We start from the raw sequence: 21,859 nt of genomic DNA on the forward strand, positions 1-21,859 counted from the left end.
TACGTGCATTCCATTATAATTGGTTTTATTTTTAATTTTATGCATTTTATTTTATGGATTTAGAAACATTCTAAGATGAGATCCATGTTCAGTAAAAGAAAAAGTTAAAATATGCTACTTGTCCTTGTTCAGTAGTGATGTTTGTGGTACCAACTTCTTTTGTATGGTTTAGCCATGTGATCACTTACACTTAGATTTTTTAATCATTAGGCTGTAGACATGACTGTTTTTTAGAAATTTAGCATTTTATTCAAAAAAGTTCTCCACAATGATTAAGTTTAGTATTGAACAGCTAAAATATTTGTGTATGGATGACATTAAACTATAGCATATTTATACAATAGAATACAAACTAGCATTAAAAGGAATGAAGAATAGTTGTATATACCACTGTGGAATAATTTTCAGGGTATACTGTTAATTTAAAAAAGAAAAAGAAGACAAATGTTTATAGTATTCCACCTTTTATCTAAGAAAGAGGTATACAAATAAATGTAAAATAAAAAATATATGTTAGCTACCTTACTTTTCTAAAAATGGCCTAAATGAAATGAAATATCCGGATTATGTCCTGGAACAGAAAGAGGATGTTAATGGAAAAACTAGTGAAATATGAGTAAAAGTCTGTAATTTAGTTGTTAGTGTTGTGCCAGTTATTAATTTCTCATTTTTGACAAATGTACGATGATTATGTGAGACGTCAACATTGGGAAAGCTTGATGAAGGGGTTATAGACCTCTCTCTGCTATCTTTGCAACTTTTCTGAAAACTGAAAATTATTTGAAAATAAAGCTTAAGAAAAGAATAAAGGAAAATGGAAGGGTAAACCAGAAATTAATAAAAATATTTAGTGCGAAGGAAGGAAAGGTTAGAGACAGTAGGGATAGAAACTAGAAACTTCCAAATATACATGGTTTTGTAGATTGAACTCAGCCTAACCACTGAAATGTTGTTTTATGAAATAATGAGAGAATTAAAGAAAAAAGTCCCTAAAATCAGAAGTAAAATGAAACCTAACGTACCTACTTTTACATTGCTGGCTTAGTCACATTAAGAGGAACTGATTTCAAGTAATTTTAGAACAGAATAATTTGACTACACACTGCTAATGGGATATATCCTATGGCTGAAACAAACTGCAAAAAAAATGTAAACTGACTTTGGTAATAATATTGTAATAATAATATTAATATTGTCATTTTTTTCAAGATTTTATTTATTTATTTGAGAGCACAAGCAGAGTGGGGGGGAGGGGCAGAGGGAAAGAGAGGAAACAGACTCTCTGTTGAGCAGGGAGCCGGAACCTGGGGCTAGATTCCAGGTCATGACCTTAGCCTAAGGCAGATGCTTAACCCAGTGAGCCATCCAGACACCTCAGTACTGTTATTTTGAACCAGCATTTATATATGTGTGGTATGTGTATATAATATATAGTAAGATAACAGTAATAAATAATGTTAATGTCATTACTAAATCAGTATTTTTAGTATAAGATAAAGAGATAAAAACATAAAATCAAAGAAGTAAAAAAACTCTGTAGTTATATATTTGAATTGGAAATACTGGTATAATTTATGATGACTTTCTCATAAAAATGATCAGCGATACCCTGATTTCCTAATTTATTGGTAACTAAAAACAGCAAAATACATGGTGCTAAAAAGGAAGGTCTGCTCTTTATAGCTACTGTCAAATGAGGGGAAAAGGTATTTGAGGTAATAAGTACAGGAGGAAATCATACTTCATACTTCATCATTGAGGATGTTATGGTAAAATGAATGATATTTGTAATCATCATTTGAATCAAGAAAAGCTCCATTTGTGACCATGTCCTCTCTTGGAGAGCAGTAAAATGTTTCAGTATATTAGAAAATAAATAAAACATGTTTTAGCATTTAAACATAAATTAAGTTATATCAAAATTTATGTGGCTTTCTTTCTTTCCAGATGATACCGAAAAATGAAGAGTGATTATTTTGCAAACACTTCCAAATATGAGCTAATATCTCCTATTGATTTTCACCAGGTGATTACTTAAAGCATCTTGGTAGGAATAACAAGTGTCTGGTCAGAGTCTATATTTATGAAAGGAATTGGGTGATAAGTAGTTATGTGAATCCATGTGCCTCTCAGAATATAAGTGCTGCTGAATAGGTCATTGCAAGATGATCAGGGCTGTATAAATATATAGTTAATCTCCAAATGAATTTGGAGTATTGACTCCTTTCCCCATAGTACTTTGCACATGAGACATCACTGTGCTGACTTATTTAAAATTCTTTCAATCCAATTCCCTCTCCTTATTTATCTCTTCATGTCTTAAAAATTACTAGCAATATAATTTGCTCTACATTTTAAACTTATGATTTATTGAGTCACTAAGTTCAGCTATCAATGGCATGAATAGTATTATTTGAACTTGTCCGTAGGTGAGGCAGTCAGGCACTAATAGCTTTCTTTTTGGTAGAACAATTAATTTCTTTAACTATATTTTTCTGTTATCTGTTTTCTGGAACTAAAAGTAGAGAAATAAGAGTACCTGGGTGGCTCAGTCAGTTGAGTGTCTGCCTTCAACTCAGGTCATATGATCCCAGGGTCCAGAACTACATTTGGCTCTTTCCTCAGTGGGGAGTCAGCTTCTCCCTCTGCCTCTGTTTCCCTTCCCCCATTCCTCCCACCCCTTGTGCTCTTCTGGCTCACTCTCAAATAAATAAATGAAAGTCTTTAAAAAAATTCCTTACGTAGTTATGTAAACTTTCTCAATTGCTCTTCAAGTATTTTAACAAGCTTTTGAAGTACATGTATACTTGGAGTTGTTTGAAGACTGCCATTTTAGTGTTAGTAAAATCAGAGTCCATTCCATGTAACACCTAGCTGAAGTAAACTTCATTGAGAGAATAAACTTTTTTTAATGGGGCTCAGAGAAGAAAGTTGATTAATTTAGCACATTAGGTGTGAGTAGTGGGGACATTTAGACAGCTAGAAGACAAATAAGGTCAGTGGGTACCTAAGGAATCTAGAGTAGGGAGGAGAAAGAAAAAGGAAAGGAAGATCCATTTCTAAGGACAAACTGCTCTTGTAATGGCACCGTGAACTGGACTGACATTGCATTCTACCTCAGCCATTTCTCTTGGTGTCTCATTCCTTACTCCATCCTCTCTCACATCTTTCCCCTTGACCTCTTTTGTTGAGGCTGGTTTGTTTGTTTGTTTGTTTGTTTTTTAGGACATATCAGTCAGAATATTGTCACCATATCCATATCAACAAATATGCCAGAATGATCTTTTAAAATCATATGGTGATAGCCAGGGAATGTTCTTTCTTATTGAATAAGAAAATGAGCAAGATGAATGTCAAACCAGCAGTATTGCTTTTTATCATGTGTTATTTTTTATTAACATATTATGTATTATTTGTTTCAGAGGTACAGGTCTGTGAATATCAGTCTTACACAATTCACAGCACTCACCATAGAACACACCTTGCCCAATGTCCATCACCCAGCCACCCTATCCCCTCCAACCTTCCTCCCCTCCAGCAACCCTCAGTTGGTTTATAGCAGCAATATCCACAATAGCCAAACTACGGAAAGAGCCTAGATGTCCATCAACAGATGAATGGATAAAGAAGATGTGATACACACACACACACACACACACACACACACACACACACACACACTGGAATACTATGCAGCCATCAAAAAACCCACGAAATCTTGCCATTTGCAATGATGTGGATGGAACTAGAGGGTATTAGGCTAAGCAAAATAAGTCAATCAGAGAAAGACAATTATCATATGAGCTCTCTGATATGAGAAATTTGAGAGGCAGGACAGCAAGTTGTGGGGGGAAGCGAGAGAAAAATGAAACAAGATGGGGCCAGGGAGGGAGATAAACCATAAGAGACTCTTAATCACAGGAAACAAACTGAGGGTTGTTGGAGAGGATGGGGGTGGGAGGGATAGGGTGGCTGGGTGATTGACATTGGGGAGGATACCTTGATCTTGATCCCAAAACCAGTCATGGTGAATAATCCTTTTAATGTACTGTTGGATCCTACTGGCTAGTATTTTGGTGAGAATTTTTGCATCCATGTTCATCAGGGATATTAGTTTGTAATTCTCCTTTTTGATGGGGTCTTTGTCTGGTTTTGGGATCAAGATAATGCTGGCCTCATAAAATGAGTTTGGAAGTTTTCCTTCCATTTCTATTTTTTGGAACAGTTTCAGGAGAATAGGTATTAATTCCTTAAATGTTTGTTAGAATTCCTCTGGGAAGCCATCTGGCCCTGTGCTCTTCTTTGTTGGGAGATTTTTGATGACTGTTTCAATTTCCTTGCTGCTCACAGGTCTGTTCAGGTTTTCTGTTTCTTCCTGGTTCAGTTTTGGTAGTTTATACATTTCTAAGAATGCATCCATTTCTTCCAGATTGTCAAATTTGCTGGTGTATAGTTGTTCATAATATTCATAATATGTTCTTATAACTGTTTGTATTTCTTTGGTTTTGGTTGTGATCTCCCCTCCTTCATTCATGAGTTTATTAATTTGGGTTCTTTCTCTTTTCTTTTTGATAAGTCTGGACAGGGGCTTATCTATCTTATTAATTCTTCCAAAGAACCAGATCATAGTTTTGTTGATCTCTTTTACTGTTCTTTTGGTTTCTATTTCATTGATTTCTCCTCTGATCTTTATTATTTCTCTTCTCCTACTGGGTTTAGGCTTTATTTGCTCTTCTTTTTCCAGCTCCTTCAGGTGTAGTGTTAGGTTGTGAATTTGAGACCTTTCTTGTTTCTTGAGAAAGGCTTGTATTGCTTTATAATTTCCTCTTAGGACCAACTTCGCTGCATCCCAAAGATTTTGAACAGTTACGCTTTCATTTTCATTTGTTTTCACGAATTTTTTCAATTCTTCTTTAATTTCCTGGTTGACCCATTCATTCTTTAGTAGGATGTTCTTTAGCCACCATGTATTTGAGTTTTTTCCAACTTTCCTCTTGTGATTGAGTTCTAGTTTCAAAACACTGTGGTCTGAAAATTGGCAGAGAATGATCCCAGTCTTCTGGTACCAGTTGAGATCTGATTTGTGACCCAGGATGTGATCTAGTCTGGAGAATGTTCCACATGCAGTAGAGAAGAATGTATATTCTGTTGCTTTGGGATGAAATGTTCTGAATATATCTGTGATGTCCATCTGGTCCAGTGTGTCATTTAAAGCCTTCATTTCCTTGCTGATCTTTTGCTTAGATGATCTGTCCATTTCAGTGAAGGGGGTGTTAAAGTCCCCTACTATTATTGTATTATTGTAGATGTGTTTATTTGATTTTGTTATAATTGGCTTATATAATTGGCTGCTCCCATGTTATGGCATAGATATTTAAAATTGTTAGATCTTCTTGTTGGACAGACCCTTTAAGTATGATATAGTGTCCTTCCTCATCTCTTATTATAGTCTTTGGTTTAAAATCTAATTTGTCTGATATAAGGATTGCTACCCCAGCTTTGTTTTGATGTCCATTAGCATGGTAAATCATTTTCCACCTCCTCACTTTAAATCTGGAGGTGTGTTTGGGTCTAAAATGAGTCTCTTACAGACAGCATATCAATGAGTCTTGATTTTTTATTCATTCTGACACCCTGTGACTTGATTGGGGCATTTAGCTCATTTACATTCAGGATAACTATTAAAAGATATGAATTTAGTGCCACTGTATTGCCTGTAAGGTGACTGTTACTGTATACTGTCTCTGTTCCTTTCTGCTCTATGTTACTTTTAGGCTCTTTCTTTGCTTAGAGGACCCTTTTCAATATTTCCTGTAGAGCTGGTTTGGTGTTTGCAAATTCTTTTATTTTTTGTTTTTTTTCTGGAAGCTTTTTATCTCTCCTTCTATTTTTAATGACAGCATAGCTGGATATAGTATTCTTGGCTGCATATTTTTCTCATTTGTATTTTCTCTGAATATATCATGCCAGTCCTTTCTGGCCTGCCAGGTTTCTGTGGATAGGTCTGCTGCTAATCTAACATTTCTACTATTGTAGGTTACAGATTTCTTATTCCAAGCTGCTTTCAGGATTTTCTCATTATCTCTGAGACTTACAAGTTTTACTGTTAGAAGATGGGAGTTGGGGCGTCTGGGTGGCTCAGTGGGTTAAGCCTCTGCCTTCGGCTCAGGTCATGATCCCAGGGTCCTGGGATCGAGCCCCACATCGGGCTCTCTGCTTAGCAGGGAGCTTGCTTCCTCCTCTCTCTCTGCCTGCCTCTCTGCCTACTGGTGATCTCTGTCAAATAAATAAATAAAATCTTTAAAAAAAAAAAAAAGAAGATGGGAGTTGACCTATTTTTTATTGATTTTTGAGTGGGGGTTCCCTGACTCCTGGATTTTGATGTCCAAACTAGGGAAGTTCTCAGCTATAATTTTCTCCAGTATACCTTCCACCCTTCTCTATCTTTCTTCTTCTTCTGGGATCCCAATTATTTGAATATTGTTTCATCTTATGGCATCAGTTACCTCTCAAATTCTACCCTCATGATCCAGTAGTTGTTTATCTTTCTTTTTCTCAGCTTCTTTATTCTCCATCATTTGAGCTTCTATATCACTAATTCTCTCTTCTGCCTCATTTATCCTAGGAGTAAGAGCCTCCATTTTTATTGCACTTAGTCAGTAACCTTTTTATTTCAACTTGATTAGATTTTAGTTCTTTTATTTCTCCAGAAAGGGATTCTCTATTATATTCTGTGCTTGTTTTCAAGCCCAGCTAGTATCTTTATAATCATCATTCTGAACTCTAGTTCCAACATCTTACAAATGTTCATATTGATTAGGTCCCTGGCAGTCGGTACTGCCTCTTATTCTTTTTTTTTGAGGTGAGTTTTTCTGTTTTGTCCTTTTGTCCAGAGAATAGATGAATGAGAGAACAAAATGCTAAAAGGGTAACAATGACCCCAGAAAAATATACACTAAAAAAATTAGAAGAGACCCGCAAACGGGGGAAGAAGCAAAGAAGAAAAAAAGAATATGATGATGCTGGTGAATAGAACAGAGCCACACACTGGATTTTGAGTGTATTTTGGTCTGTTAGAAGAAACTGCCTCCCAAAATTTTAATGAAAGGAAAACTTATATATGTACAAAAATAAGGGTAAGTATGTGAAGGGATGGAATATGCCTATAAAGATAAAAATTAAAAAAAAAGTTTTTAAAAAAGGAATTGATAAGATGAGAAGTTAGTTTAAAAAAAGAAAGAAAAAATTTAAAAAAGAGAGAGAACGTGATCAGGTGGGAGACTGGAATAAAACCATACACTAGATTTAGGGTATATTTTGTTTGGTCTATTAGGAGAAACTGTATCCCCAAATTTTTAAAAAAGAAAAACTTATATATATACAAAAAAATAATGTTAGATACAATGACGGGATAGAATGTGACTGTAAAAATTTTAAAAGATTTTTTAAAAAGGAATTGATAAGATGTTGGTTAAAATAAGAAAGAGGAAAAATTCAAAATCAATCAATCAATTAATCAATTAAAAAAATTAACTTTGAAAGACTAAAGAATCATGGGGGAAAAGCCATGAATACTCTATGCTGTAGTCCCCTAGCACTGGTGTTTTGCAATTCTCATTGATCAGTAAACTTGGTCTTGGCTGGATATTCTTGCTGATCGTCTGGGGGAGGGGCCTCTTGCAGTGATTCTCAAGTGTCTTTGCCCCGGACAGAATTGCACCACCCTTGCCAGGGGCCAGGCTAAGTATTCTGCTCAGGTTTGCTTTCAGTAGCTTTTGTTCCCTGAAAGATTTCTGTACAGCTTTGGAGGAGGAGAAGGAAGATGGTGGCCTTCCAGTCCCCAGCCTGGAGGAGCCAAGAGCTCAGGGCCCCGCTCTTCAGTGAGCCCTCAGAGAAAAGCAGTCAATCACTTCCGTCTCCCTGGTCTCTGTCCACACTCTGAGCTTACCCAGCCTGTGACTGAGCATTTTTATCTCTGGCATGTGACCCCACATGGAATCTCCAAACACAGCAGATTCCTGCAACATGCTCCTGCACCACTCCTCCTGGTGGAGGAAGGGGGCGGTCTCCTTGGATCTGCCACTTGTGGGGTCCCTGCTTGAAGAGAAGTGGTCTGACTGTCCCATGGATTAGTTTATGGCAGCCCTGAGCTGAGAGCCTCCTCCTTGGCTCTGTCTTTGCAGCTGGCTTTCCTGCTTTGATATCTGGGAGCTCTGCCACACTCAGGCACCCCCATCTTTCTGTGACCCTGAGGATCCTGAGACCACACTGTCCCAGTGAGGATTCCACTCCCTCGTTAGCCACTGGAGTGACAACCCTTTCACAAAGCAGACTTCTGAAAGTTCTGATTTCAGGCTCTGCTGCTTTCTCACTTGCCGAGAGCCAGCTTCTCCCACCATGGTCTGTATTCCTGTATATCACCTCAGATTCACATCTCCACACTTCCTACCTTATAGAAAGTGGTCGCTTTTCTGTTCACAGAATTGCTGCTTTTATTCTCTTCAATCTCCTGTTGAGTTTGGAGGTGTTCAGAATGAATTCCTGGGATCAGATGAAATTTGGGTCTCCTACTCCTCTGCCATCTTATGTCTCCCTTCAATACATATCTTTCTAAAAGGGTATATAATAAATGGTCCATCAACAATATTAAGAATAAGCCTATTTACATTTTGACTTCTGAGAGGAAAAAAATGGAATAAAAATAGAAGTTTTCGGAGAAAGAGATATAAAATTTCCAACTATTAAGAAGAGCTTATTCCTGTATTTTTTTTAAAGATTTTATTTATTTATTTATTTATCAGAGAGAGAGAGAGAGAGAGAGAGAGAGAGCGAGCGAGTGCGCAAGCAGGCAGAGTGGCAGGCAGAGGCAGAGAGAGAAGTAGGCTTCCTGCCAACCAAGGAGCCTAATGCGGAACTCCATCCCAGGACCCTAGGATCATCACCTGAGCTGAAGGCAATGGCTTAACTGACTGAGCCACCTAGGTGTCCCTTATTCCTGTATTTTTAAAACAGATTATTGCATTTTAGTAGGAAACTGCATGTTTGTGCCATTGAACACATTCTAAAAAGTGATAGAATAGTCTTATGTCAATGCTTACAATACAATGGCAATTACATCATTTATAAATATTTGTCTTATAATTAGAATTTTGGATGTCAATTTAAAAATATGCCAGGAGATTTATATTTTTTCAAAATTCTGTTAGAGCAAAATTGTTTCACACCACTATATTCGCCAATAGTGAGGTAATTTTGTGGCACACTGAGCAGGTTATAAGCAAGTTTGGAAAGCATAATATGCTTTGAAGGCTCAGAAGGCCCACTGGAACCACCTGCTCTTCCACCATCCAGAATGCCTGGATATAGTCAGAGGTCTCACTGGTATCTGAAACATTTTATGTGATTTCTCTTTCAAATACTTAATTCACATTTTCACTCAGTTATCAAAGGATGGACAGTATTTCACTAAATCTTATCTGAAATTAATTACTCATTTTAATTTTTAAGCAATACCATCATCACTAACAATGTGTCATTTAGAGATGGGAGCTCTTAAATGGAACAGGACACTCTCCCAGGAGTCCCTAGTCCCAGCTTGGCCACTACCAGCTAAATGAATTTAGGCAATTCTGGTAAACTGTGCAATCTCAGTCTTTAAATCTGTAGAAGGAAGGAAATATTTGCTTTTGTACATCACTGGGTTTTTGTAAGAAAAGATGTGTTACTTCTTGCTAAACTGCTAAGATCTATATAAAACTGAAGTTATTTTCATTATTATTATTTGACCAAAAATGATTACTGATTATTTACCATGCCTCTAGCACTATGCTAGACACTACTGGGAAATAGAAATATATGATCCAATTTCCATCCTTTAAGGACTGCCAAACTAATTGGAGGACATGAGAGTGAGGAGGATGTTGGTATAGTAAGAATAAAATAACATATGATGGTAATCATCAAGTCAGTATGGTACTGGCACAAAAACAGACACACAGATCAATGGAGCAGAATAGAGAGCCCAGAAATTGACCCTCAACTCTATGGCCAACTAATCTTTGACAAAGCAGGAAACAATTTCCGATGGAAAAAAGACAGTCTCTTCAACAAATGGTGATGGAAAAATTGGACAGCCACGTGCAGAATGAAACTGGACCATTTCCTTACACCATGCACAAAAATAGACTCAAAATGGATGAAAGACCTCAGTGTGAGATAGGAATCCATCAAAATCCTAGAGGAGAACACAAGTAGCAACCTCTTCGACCTCAGCCACAGCAACTTCTTCCTAGAAACATCACCAAAGGCAAAGGAAGCAAGGGCAGAAATGAACTTTTGGGACTTCATCAAGATAAGAAGCTTTTGCACAGCAAAGGAAACAGTCAACAAAACCAAAAGACAACTGACAGAGTGGGAGAAGATATTTGCAAATGACATATCAGATAAAGGGCTAGTATCCAAAATCTATAAAGAACTTATCAAACTCAATACCCAAAGAACAAATAATCCAATGAAGAAATGGGCAGAAGACATGAGCAGATATTTCTGCAAAGAAGACATCCAAATAGCCAACAGACACATGAAAAAGTGCTCAACATCACTCGGTATCAGGGAAATACAAATCAAAATCACAGTGAGATACCACCTCACACCAGTCAGAATGGCTATAATTAACCAGTCAGGAAACAACACCTGTTGGCGAGGATGCAGAGAAAGGGTTACCCTCTTACACTGTTGGTGGGAATGCAAGCTGATGTAGCCATTCTGGAAAACAGTACACAGATTCCTCAAAAAGTTGAAAATAGAGCTACCCTACAATCCAGCAATCGTACTACTGGGTATTTACCCCAAAGCTACAAAGGTAGTGATCTGAAGAGGCATGTGCACCCGAATGTTTATAGCAGCAATGTCCACAATAGCCAAACTATGGAAAGAATCTAGATGTCCATCAACAGATGAATGGATAAAGAAGATATGGTATACACACACACACACACACACACACACACACACACACACACACACACAGAATACTATGCAGCCATAAAAAAATCCATGAAATCTTGCCATTTGCAATGATGTGGATGGAACTAGAGGGTATTATGCTAAGCAAAATAAGTCAATCAGAGAAAGACAATTATCGTATGAGCTCTCTGATATGAGAAATTTGAGAGGCAGGACAGGAAGTTGTGGGGGGAAGCGAGAGAAAAATGAAACAAGATCGGGTCAGGGAGGGAGATAAACCATAAGAGACTCTTAATCTCAGGAAACAAACTGAGGGTTGCTGGAGAGAAAAGGGATGGGAAGGATGGGGTGGCTGGGTGATGGACCTTGGGAAGGGTTTGTGCTATCTTAAGTGCTATGAATTGTGTTAGACTGTTGAATCATAGGCCTGTACCCCTAAAACAAATAATACATTATATGTTAAGAAAAAAAATAAAATACACACTAAATAAAAATGCCATCTCATATGCTGAAAAAAATAGAAACAAGTTTTCTTCATTCTAAATAAAAAAATGAAATGATATGTATTCATTATATGGTAGTGAATTAATGTTAAAAACTAATTTCCTGTGACCATAAGGCACAAAGTATTTAAAAACATTATTCTGGATTGTATTATCACTAGAAGTATTATCAGTGCATGTTTAATAAAAAGAAAATAAATATATAAAAATTGTTGATAATTATTGACAAAGAAAGCAAAAATTTTGTTAGAAATACCCTTACTAATATGATACATAGGGCATGTCTTTTCCCACTCAGTTCATGTATCTTTGGGCAGTGTTTGTTGCTTGGATGAAACAGGATTTGGTACGAATTTTATTTCTATTTTTCAAGATTTTATTTGTTTATTTGAGAGAGAGAGCATAATGGGGGGGGCAGCAGCAGAGGGAGGGGGAGAAGTAGACTCCCTGCTGAGCAGGGAGCCTGATGCAGGGCTAGATCCCAGGACCCTGGGCTCATGACCTGTACCAAAAGCAGATGCATAACTGACTGAGGCACCCAGACACCCCTATTTCTATTTTTAAATACATAAATTCTGATAAATCTTGTTCATACAAAAAAAAATATGAGAATGGAAGAAGTTTGTTATAGCAGTATTACTCAGTATATTATTATAGAAATATTCACTCAGTTCTTTTATTTTTTTTTTCTGTAGTAAATGCAAAAATTTACATGGTGAACTTTCATCAAGATTAATTTTAATGATCTAGCAGCTGACAAGTTGATTTTGGTCTTCCAATTTTGCCAAAAGCAAAGAATTTACAACTACCTGATTTACGAAATGTTTTGCTACACTGTCATTAGAAAAATTCATTTTATTAGCACTAATGCAGATATTTGAAAAAGTTTCTTTGTTTGGTGTTCCAGAAGTTTTGACATTTGTGGTAATATTCTGGGTAGGTAAAGACTTCTGTCTGTCCTTTATAAAGAGGGAGGAGATTATGAAAGATCACTACAGGCATATTCTCAGGAAGATCAGTATTACTAAACAGAATGTATGGAAATTGAGAGTTTGGGAATGTAATTATCTGTAAAGCCATTTGAACATGACTGGATTAATGGACCAACTGTGGGAGTTGAATGAAACACCCTGATAAATACAATCAGGAAAAGGTTGATCACAATTTGCCACCATTCACATTTTCTTAATTATTGTTAATTGTTCCAGTGTAGAGGAAAGTTCTGAAAATGGCCAAATACAATGGTTTTTCATTGATGTCTCAGGAAATTGCTAAGTCAGTAGGAGAAAATAAGATATGTCTTCAGCTATTGTCATTTGAAGATGTTTTGCTTATATTTTGAAACTAGAAATCTAGCATTTGTTGAGGGAAAATGGTTTGCATTTTTTGCAGGGATAAATAGTATGAGGTTGACGAGATTATGAAATAGGCAATGTTGATTTTTGGTGATTTCACACATCCTCCTTCAGCACATGTTCTTCTTTTCTCAGATTCTTGAGTTGCTACAGTGATCCACCCACCCCCAACCCCTACCCCTATGTCCATGCAACTGAATTTTAAGGGGGAATTCCTGGAGAGCCTAAATGCTTAAAGACACTAAGAATGCAAGATAGAGAAGAATAGTGACAGGCAGTTCTTTTGTAGTAAAATGCTACTGCCTCCATCCTACTTCACAGATAATGCTACTTATCTCCTTTTTCCATGGGCAGCTCTGTGCAACTGGGGAGGATAAGGGGCAATGCTCGTTTCTGTTTGCTGGGCCAGTGTCTATTCTGTAGACTAAGTAGTATTTTTGTAAGCCAAATGTCCTCTTTAGAGTGATTTCCAAGACTGGGTTATTTATTTATTTATTTATTTATCTATATATCTATTTATTTATTTATGTTTTTAAGGTTTTTATTTATTTATTTGGCAGAGAGAGAGAGAGAGATCACAAGTAGGCAGAGAGGCAGGCAGAGAGAGAGGGGAAGCAGGCTCCCCGCTGAGTGGAGAGCCTGATGCAGGGCTTGATCCAGGACGCTGAGATCATGACCTATGCCAAAGGCAGAAGCTTAACCCACTGAGCCACCCAGGCACCCCAAGACTTATTTATTTAGGGTTATTTAGATCAGATTCACGAGATACAAATATTGCATATCATATGAAACTGAAGACCATGACCAGTTACTGACCTCCCAGAATGTGGTGCCAAAAGATTAACGAATCGAAGAAATTTCAGTTTCTGACACCAATTTGACTTTAAAAAGGAGTTGTAAGTACTGGTAGTGGTAAATAGGCAAAATACTATTGCCTGTAAGTCTAAATGAACAAAATGACAGGAGCAGACTGAATATAAATAGATGAAAGTTTTCTATAGGGCTAAGATAAAGCACAGAGCAAAGCTAGCTCTTCGTTTATGATAATAGCATTTGGTTTGGGTTCATTGCTTTTGAAAAGAATAAGTATATTTGTGTATTTTCATAAATCTTCCATGCTGTCTTATTTTTAATCACAGCCTATACATCAGTTTAAAAAGAAATAATATTCTTGAGTCTGTATTGCTCCCCACTTCTGTAGTCAACAAGACACTACCTTATAATTTCTTTTTAATGAGGCCAGTATTTTGTTGAAGAAACAAAACCATTCTGAGCAAGTCTATAAGTAGATGTTAAGCTGTTGTGTTCTATATTCTAAGGAAATTTCCAGCACAGTAAGCTGTAGCCATCATGGTATACCTGTGAGCCAGTCATCAGAGTATTTCTATATTGCTCATGAAATCTTAGCATATTTTATGTCCTGTACAGTGTATAAGATAAAATTATATCAAAATTAAATCTTACATGTTCCTCTACAGGTTTATTCCAGAGTAACCCCCTTAAAGCATATCATTAATGCATACATTATAGAACTTCTGCAATTATAGGACCTGAGGAGATCTTCAGTCTATATTTCAAAAAGATTTAGAGATCTAGAGATTTCTCAAAGACTGCATCATGACTTGGTTCCAGAGCTACGACTGGACTCCCAATTCAGTACTCCTCCCACTATTCCAGCTGGCCTCCCAAGACAGCCCACTGGCCATGTGTGCACACACACAGGAGGTGCACCAGAAAAGCAGGAGATAAAAGTTAAAGACCTTCCATTTATCCTTCCAGAGCCATCGGAGAGTATTTGGCTTCAACCATTAAATCAAAGTAAAGTTGTTAGAAACATCAGGGTATTTATTCTTTACACTGATGACCAGATTTAGACTAGTCTGAGGTTTAGGATGTTTGGTGAACTATAACATCAATGGTATTTCCCTTTATATTTTAAGAGAGATAGGTCAAAGAAATACTGGAATGCAGCAGAAATCCACTGGTCAGGATCCAAGTATAGAGACAAACGGAGCAACTCTGAATGAGCTGAATGTGTTTGCTTTGACATTTGCAACTTTGAAAACCCTATTTATACCAGAAGATGCTCTGACTGAAGTTAGGTGAGAGTTTGGAGCTCTACCTGCATGTCTTCTCATTTGCTCTGAGTAGCTTCAGAGATCTCCGGGCTTCTACTAAAACACCACTTGGAAACGCCAGGGCTAGTAAGTTGACTTTCAAAGAAATCTGCTTAAAAGTACAGAACTATCACTTTATTTCCTTATGCTTTCTTTAACTCAAAAAATATTTATATAGAGTGGTAATTTATGATGTGATATGATGTGTAAAATCTTGAGATAATTAACATGAATGATTAGTATTAATATTGAGCTGGTTCCTCAGTAACAGGTATTTTTACATATCAGTTATTGAATAGCAGAGTGGACTTTACCAAGTGTTTTCATATATATGACTCACCTTGATCTTTATATGTCTTTATATATCTATGATCTTTATATATCTTTATAACAATATGGCAAAACACATTTTAAATATTCATTTTGCAGGTGAAGCAGCTGAGCCTCAGAAAAACTGACTTGTACAAAGCTACATAACTACAGTCCAGAAATCAGCATCTCAACCTAAGGCTTCTGACCTCAAGTCTAGGCTTTTTGGACAATTTTCTTATGGGGAATTAACTACATGAGTTTGCCCTTTGTCTTGGTACAGTTTGTGAAATTGCTAGAATAATTTGTAGTCAAGAAATTAATTAAATCCAAGTTTGGTTTAGAAAGTGCTGAAAAGCATGGCTTTGGTTCCCACTGGACCTCACTTACTAAGCTAATTTTCCATAGGGAATTAAAATCTCCATGCTGATTATGACTGAAACTAAGCATGCTTAATTGTTACTTGGAATCCTAGATTGTTTTTATTAGTATTTGCTTCAAGATTCACTTTTCTTATTGAAGCATATTAGTGTCTGTGGGTCCCATAATCAGAGGCATCTCTAGATGATTGAAGAAATTTTCCCTAAATTTCACTCTCTATTCTTTGTGCACTGGTGGGAGGGAAATGACTCAAGGAGGTAGGTGATAGGGATGTCATCCTGCCTGGAGATGCACAAAAAGACTTACAGTTGTGTGAACATAACTAATCCACAGGTTCATTGTTTCATGCCAAAAGGGACAGAATTTCTCTCATTTCACTCTTAAGCTGCCCTTTTGTTACATCATTTTAAAGTTCATCACTGTGTGTGTGTCCATTTTAATCAAACTTTACTTCATCAGAGTAACAGATTTGGGAATAGAACAGTAATTGTACACTTACATTTCTTCCCAAGCCCTGTCCCTCTTGGGGGAAAAGTTGTTGCTGAGAGTCACCAGCATGAGTCTTTTATTTGTTTTCACAGAATGTATAGGTGTGCGCTGTACTATGAACTGAGCAAAAAGAGCGGCACACAACACAAAACCAGTCATCTGGTGGGGAAAGAAAAATCAAGAGCTAGGGAAAGTGGCAGTGAGATTTTGGCTGTTTTCTTTTTAAGACCATGTCTTGCCTGCCTTAAAATATGACATTGGAGAATTTTTGGCTCCAGTTTATAAGTCTGGTGAGATTTTGGGAATCATTTCCATTTGGGGAATCATTTTGACCTGATAGGCAGCTACATACTTGTCTTACTTGGCTGTAAAGTCATTCATCTCCTCTCTTTACTCTTCCACTCTGATTTTTTCACTATATGGTTAGAATTTGAAATATTTGATATGCTTAGGTCTCTGGGGTCTCTCCCATGTGAGTTCATAATTAGCACCTGAGTTTTCAACCCTGAAGCTAGTAGATATCAGCCAAGGTCTCCTGAGGCCACTGCAAACCCTAACAACCAGATAGTATTTCAGCCATGTATTTGGTCTTTCTTTACTTTCTTAGTTCTCCTTGATGTTTAAGGCCAGTGAGATGCTAGTCAGGTTCACCTGTCTAGGTATTCAGAAAAGTGTGTTCAGTGCTATATTTGAACATTGTCCAAATACACATATTTTTTCTCCCCAGGCCAGTCTACAAGAACTTTAGCAATATATTCTGCACATATTTTTGAGGAGATTTTGACAAGAGAAAACCAATTTGGTTTTTGGATTGAATTTATTGCCTTTCTCATTAACCAGTAGTAAAAACGAAGTCTCATATTATTCATTTGTGCAGTGGCTGATGCAGCTTTTGATGTTTTCTAGTTTGTGGGGTGGTGAGGAGTGGCATAGTAGAATTAGAATGGTTAAGTAGTTAGATTGAGATACAATTATGAACAACAGTGTATATAAGCTTTACAGTTCTCATCACCCCCATTCAATCCACTCTGTAGGCAAGGCAAAGTACCATCTCTATCTACACTTATACATTGTTTAGTCAGGATTTGAATCCAGGTCTGGTAACTCCAAATTCTGTCTTTTCAATAAGCCATTTTGGCCAAGGCCCTACTAAACTGGAAAGTGAGTAGGACCTCTTAAGTGATAAATTGAACAATTTTTCTTTCTGAGAACTACAAATATTTTGAGATGTACTATGTATTATTTAACTTTGTGTTCTCAGCAGTTCTTAGCATAATGCTAGACTTATAGTAGATGGCCAATCACTGAATTGAATTGAATTTGTATATAAGTATTCTAAACTTCTCTTGAATGAAAGTCTTAGCTAGGACTTTCTGCTTTTGTAACCTGCATTTTAGATCATTCCAGTTTATTTTTACCTTTATAAGTGTTATTGTATGTTATAATTTTACTCCCAGATCCTAAACTTCAGCTCTATATGCTCTCTAATAAGATTTTCCTTTGCACATGGTAGAGGATTCCTTCTCAAATATATTTGTGTAGAACTTATCCCATATGTGTGTCATTGTTGTTGTTGTTGTTTTTCTCTCCCTATTCTCCATTCCAAACAAAACTGAAACAAAGAAAATTATGCCTTGTTTGGCAAATGGTCTTTGTTATCAGGTTTCATTTCTTGAAGCACCAATACAAGAAATAGACACCTGGGTCTTCCTGTGAAAACTTTGGAGTGACTATATCCTATTTCTCACACTTGTTCTTGGCTAGGGAGATGATAACATCTTTTTTCAGTGTTCTTTATTTTTTACCTCTACTTGAAGTTGGCAAAAAAGGAAACTATATGGTTGGTCTGGAAAGAAAATTGGAGATCATTTGATGCTGACCTGATGTTAACTGAGGACAGGGCTGAATTTAAGCAGCAGAACTGGATTATACTGATTACTCTTCACTTTCCAGCTTTGAATCGTGTTGACATTCACAAGAGCTGTGTGGGGCCAATTTTGTGTCAGAAAATCTTAATTTCCAAAAGATGTACAGAGATAAATCTATGGAGATAATTATATAACTGATGGTTCACCTTCCTCCTTGTACTGTGAGAGAACAGTCCTAAAGGACAAGCTGCATCAGTCATCATTGGAAAAGCCTCTTATACCCTGCCCTGTGTTGGAAAGGCCCCTGCTGTGTGCTCTGCCCATATCAAATGTTCCTAGTGAGGAATCCACCATTTCTCTTGGAAGCCCTTCCAATTCTGTGTCCATCACAACTTTTTCCAGACAGAGAGGCTTGGTTTTTTTTGCAGCTGTGTTTGGCCAGATGGTCCCATGGGGTCTTTCTTGTAGGCTCATCCCCATCATGTCCAATTATGTGTAGGCCACAAACCTCTGATTTGGACTGGGGAGAAGAAAATGGAAAATGTTGTCTGTTAGCTTAAAGATTCATGTTTTAGTGTTACATTTTTGCTCTTAGTTAAGCCTCTGGGATCCCTGTCACTTGTTCCTTTCAGATAATAGATACCAAACATAATGGCATCTAGCTCTACTTTGTATCACCATTTATTTCCTCAGTGACAAACTGCTACCTCTAAGACCCAGTCCTAAGTCTTCACAACTGTGGTTACATCATCATGGGGATCCAGTGTCATAAGTGACATGAGACACTCACTTGACCAGTATACCAAATGTTCTTGGCCTCGTTTTTAAGCAGTGCTCTATTGGAAAATCATCTATAATTTTTTGGCTGCTGTCATTCCTGGGTTTCTGCTTTCCATAACCTCTCATTCCTATTGAACAGCTGTGCTTCTGATTAGTTTTCTCTAGAGGTATTACCTTTTCAGCACTCTGCACGAGGAAACTTTTGAAATAATGGGAACAATGGGCCCATCCTTGCTTTGTTAAAGCCAGTTAGTCTGCTGTGGTTCAGAAAAATGCTGGAAGAGTTCTGAAACTAAACAAAAATAAGAATTCACTTAGACTTTCTTAAAACAAATCTGGGTATTGACATCATGAAAATTGTGATTATCCATTTGGAGTATGAAATAATCTCATATTTACTTCTATATATTTCTTTTTCTATTTTTCATATATTTTGAGAAACAAATATTTACTTATCAGTCACACATGTCAGTTCTCTGAAGAGTTGAGCAGAGAACGCTAGTTGTTGAAGGTAACTGTACATAACTACTTTTGACTTATTTTCCTGGACCATCAAGTTTAGGTCAGATTCCATTTTTACACACTCTCATTGAATGGCATTTCCTTCATAATACTTATCATTCATTTTTTTTTAAAATAAAAACTACCTTATAAATTTCTTCTTAATGAGAGTATAGCATGACTGTTAATAAATTAAAATCTTTTAATTTCACAAATACTACTTTCTCTCCAGGAATCTTGATGAGATAGAATATTTATATTCTAACATTTGAATTGCAAGAATAAAACACTACTTAAAGAAATGTTGACATGCAATTATAGGAAATTTTATGAATTTGCTAAAAGATCTTCCTTTCTGTGGATTTATACCAGGATTGTATGCTTATCCCGTACTTCTACAAGCAAAAAAATACCAAGTTCTTTTGATGAAGATATGACTGACCCACAATTGATTGATTACACTAAGTGTATAGAGGTAAAAATAAGGAATGATGTACTTTCTGATTATTACGAAATGTTTTGGGGAGAAGGTGGAGTTTGAGGTAGATCCTGAGAATTGAGTAGGATTTAGTATTGTATAAAGAAGGCAGTCTAACACTAGTGGAAACCCAGAGGAGGGAAAGAGTTGTATGGGTTTAGAAGAGAACAAGATTTCTGACTTTATGAAGGGTTGGGTAAGAGTTTGTGTATCTAATACATGGTAGGGGCTTGTTAACTATTTTTTGAATGACTAGATGATTCCAAAATCATAAATTCCCCTTTTCCAAAATTAAATTCTTTATTCCCTGCTACAAATGTTCTTTTTAGTCAATTTTTTTTTTCAACCATGGCTATACATAGCTATAATCTATTCATTAGAGTATCTTGTCAGGTCAGGAAATTTTTATAGTTTAGTTAGTTCTTGTTTTTCCATTATAAACTCATGTTAAGACATTATTCTTCACAGTGCTAGCTCAGGAACAGTCAGTTTTGCCTTTACTTTTGAAGGCTGTTGTTTAGTAAGTTTAAGTTAAACCTCCTGGATCCTTCATTTTCAAAATACAAACGTGAATTCTGTTAACTGAGCCTACCTAAAATGCCCAGTTACCAAGTGTCAGTTTGAACTAACTCCAGATTTTTGGACTATCAGCCCTGTTATCCTTCCTGTGTTTTCCATAGATTTTCAGTTGCTTTTTGTATTAGCCTTTTTTTGGTCAAAACACAGAGTTCCCCCACCTCTAACCCCACCACCATGCACAGACACAATGCCAGGAAGGAAGAAGTATGATTCATAAGAAAATAAAAAAAGAATATCTTGAATATTGGGATGAAATGACTGCTCTTCTCATCTAACAGAATTCTCATTTCCTGCTCAGAACCATTTCTTCATTGAAATAGCAACAACTGTAATTCTATCTAGGGATGTATGAGTATGTGGAGGCAGTGGGATGTTGGGGAGGAGTAGAAAAAAGAGGATATGAAGCTCTTGTCATTTCCGGTTTGTGAATCATTCTTTTGGTTATGGTGGTTGGAAGGGGTAAGAATCTTTGGACCTCTGTGGTGCTTGTGGTGGTGATGGGAAGTGTTGGAGTGCTGAGCCAGTACAGCACACTAGATCAGAGCTCTTTTGTTGTGGAAATAACATTAATAAATAATGAAAGGCAACTAGGTGTGGGAGACCAGTGTAGTAATCATGGGTTTCACTTTCTCATCCCATGTGATTCTTCTTTATACACGTAGTCCTGAATTAGGTCTTTTAGCTTCCATGTGAAACTAGTGAAATTTGAGATGCTTTGATTTGTCAGAAAGGAAGTAGGGAGAGGTGAAAAAAGGGATAAATGATACATAAAAATGGTATCCTAAGTACTATGTTCAAATTTTTCAAATATTCATTTGCCTTTAAAAGATTTATTTGTACACTTAATAAAAGTAGATCTTTCACTTGGAAGACATTTGTAAACAATAGAGATTTGTTTTATCATGAGCTAAGATGGACTTTTGGTATTTCAAATGACTAATTGCCTTGAGTTGCTTAAAAAAATTATTTTCTTGGGCACCTGGGTGGCTCAGTTATTAAGCGTCTGCCTTTGGCTCAGGTCATGATCCCAGGATCCTGGAATCAATTCCCACATCAGGCTCCCTGCTCACCCACCTCTCCCTCTCTCACTCCCATTGCTTATGTTCCCTCTCTCGCTATGTCTCTGTCAAATAAATAAATAAAATCTTTTAAAAAAATTATTTTCTTGGGGCGCCTGGGTGGCTCAGTGGGTTAAGCCGCTGCCTTCGGCTCAGGTCATGATCTCAGGGTCCTGGGATCAAGCCCCGCATCGGGCTCTCTGCTCAGCAGGGCCTGCTTCCTCCTCTCTCTCTGCCTGCCTCTCTGCCTGCTTGTGATTTCTCTCTGTCAAATAAATAAATAAAATCTTTAAAAAAAAAAAAAAATTATTTTCTTGCTTCTGTGATTTTCTCATGACAAAACTTGAGGGAAGTAGTAGAAGTAGTATCTTTCTGCCAAATTTTAATAATTTACTAAAAACAATTTTTTCATAGAGCTCCTTTCCCCTTATCTATAAGAATAAAATTAAAATTTAAAAATCCTTGCATTTTAGAAT

The sequence above is a fragment of the Enhydra lutris genome, unplaced genomic scaffold (assembly GCF_002288905.1).
Source record: "Enhydra lutris kenyoni isolate GAN:26980312 unplaced genomic scaffold, ASM228890v2 scaffoldscaffold5, whole genome shotgun sequence".
Classification (NCBI taxonomy): Eukaryota; Metazoa; Chordata; class Mammalia; order Carnivora; family Mustelidae; genus Enhydra; species Enhydra lutris.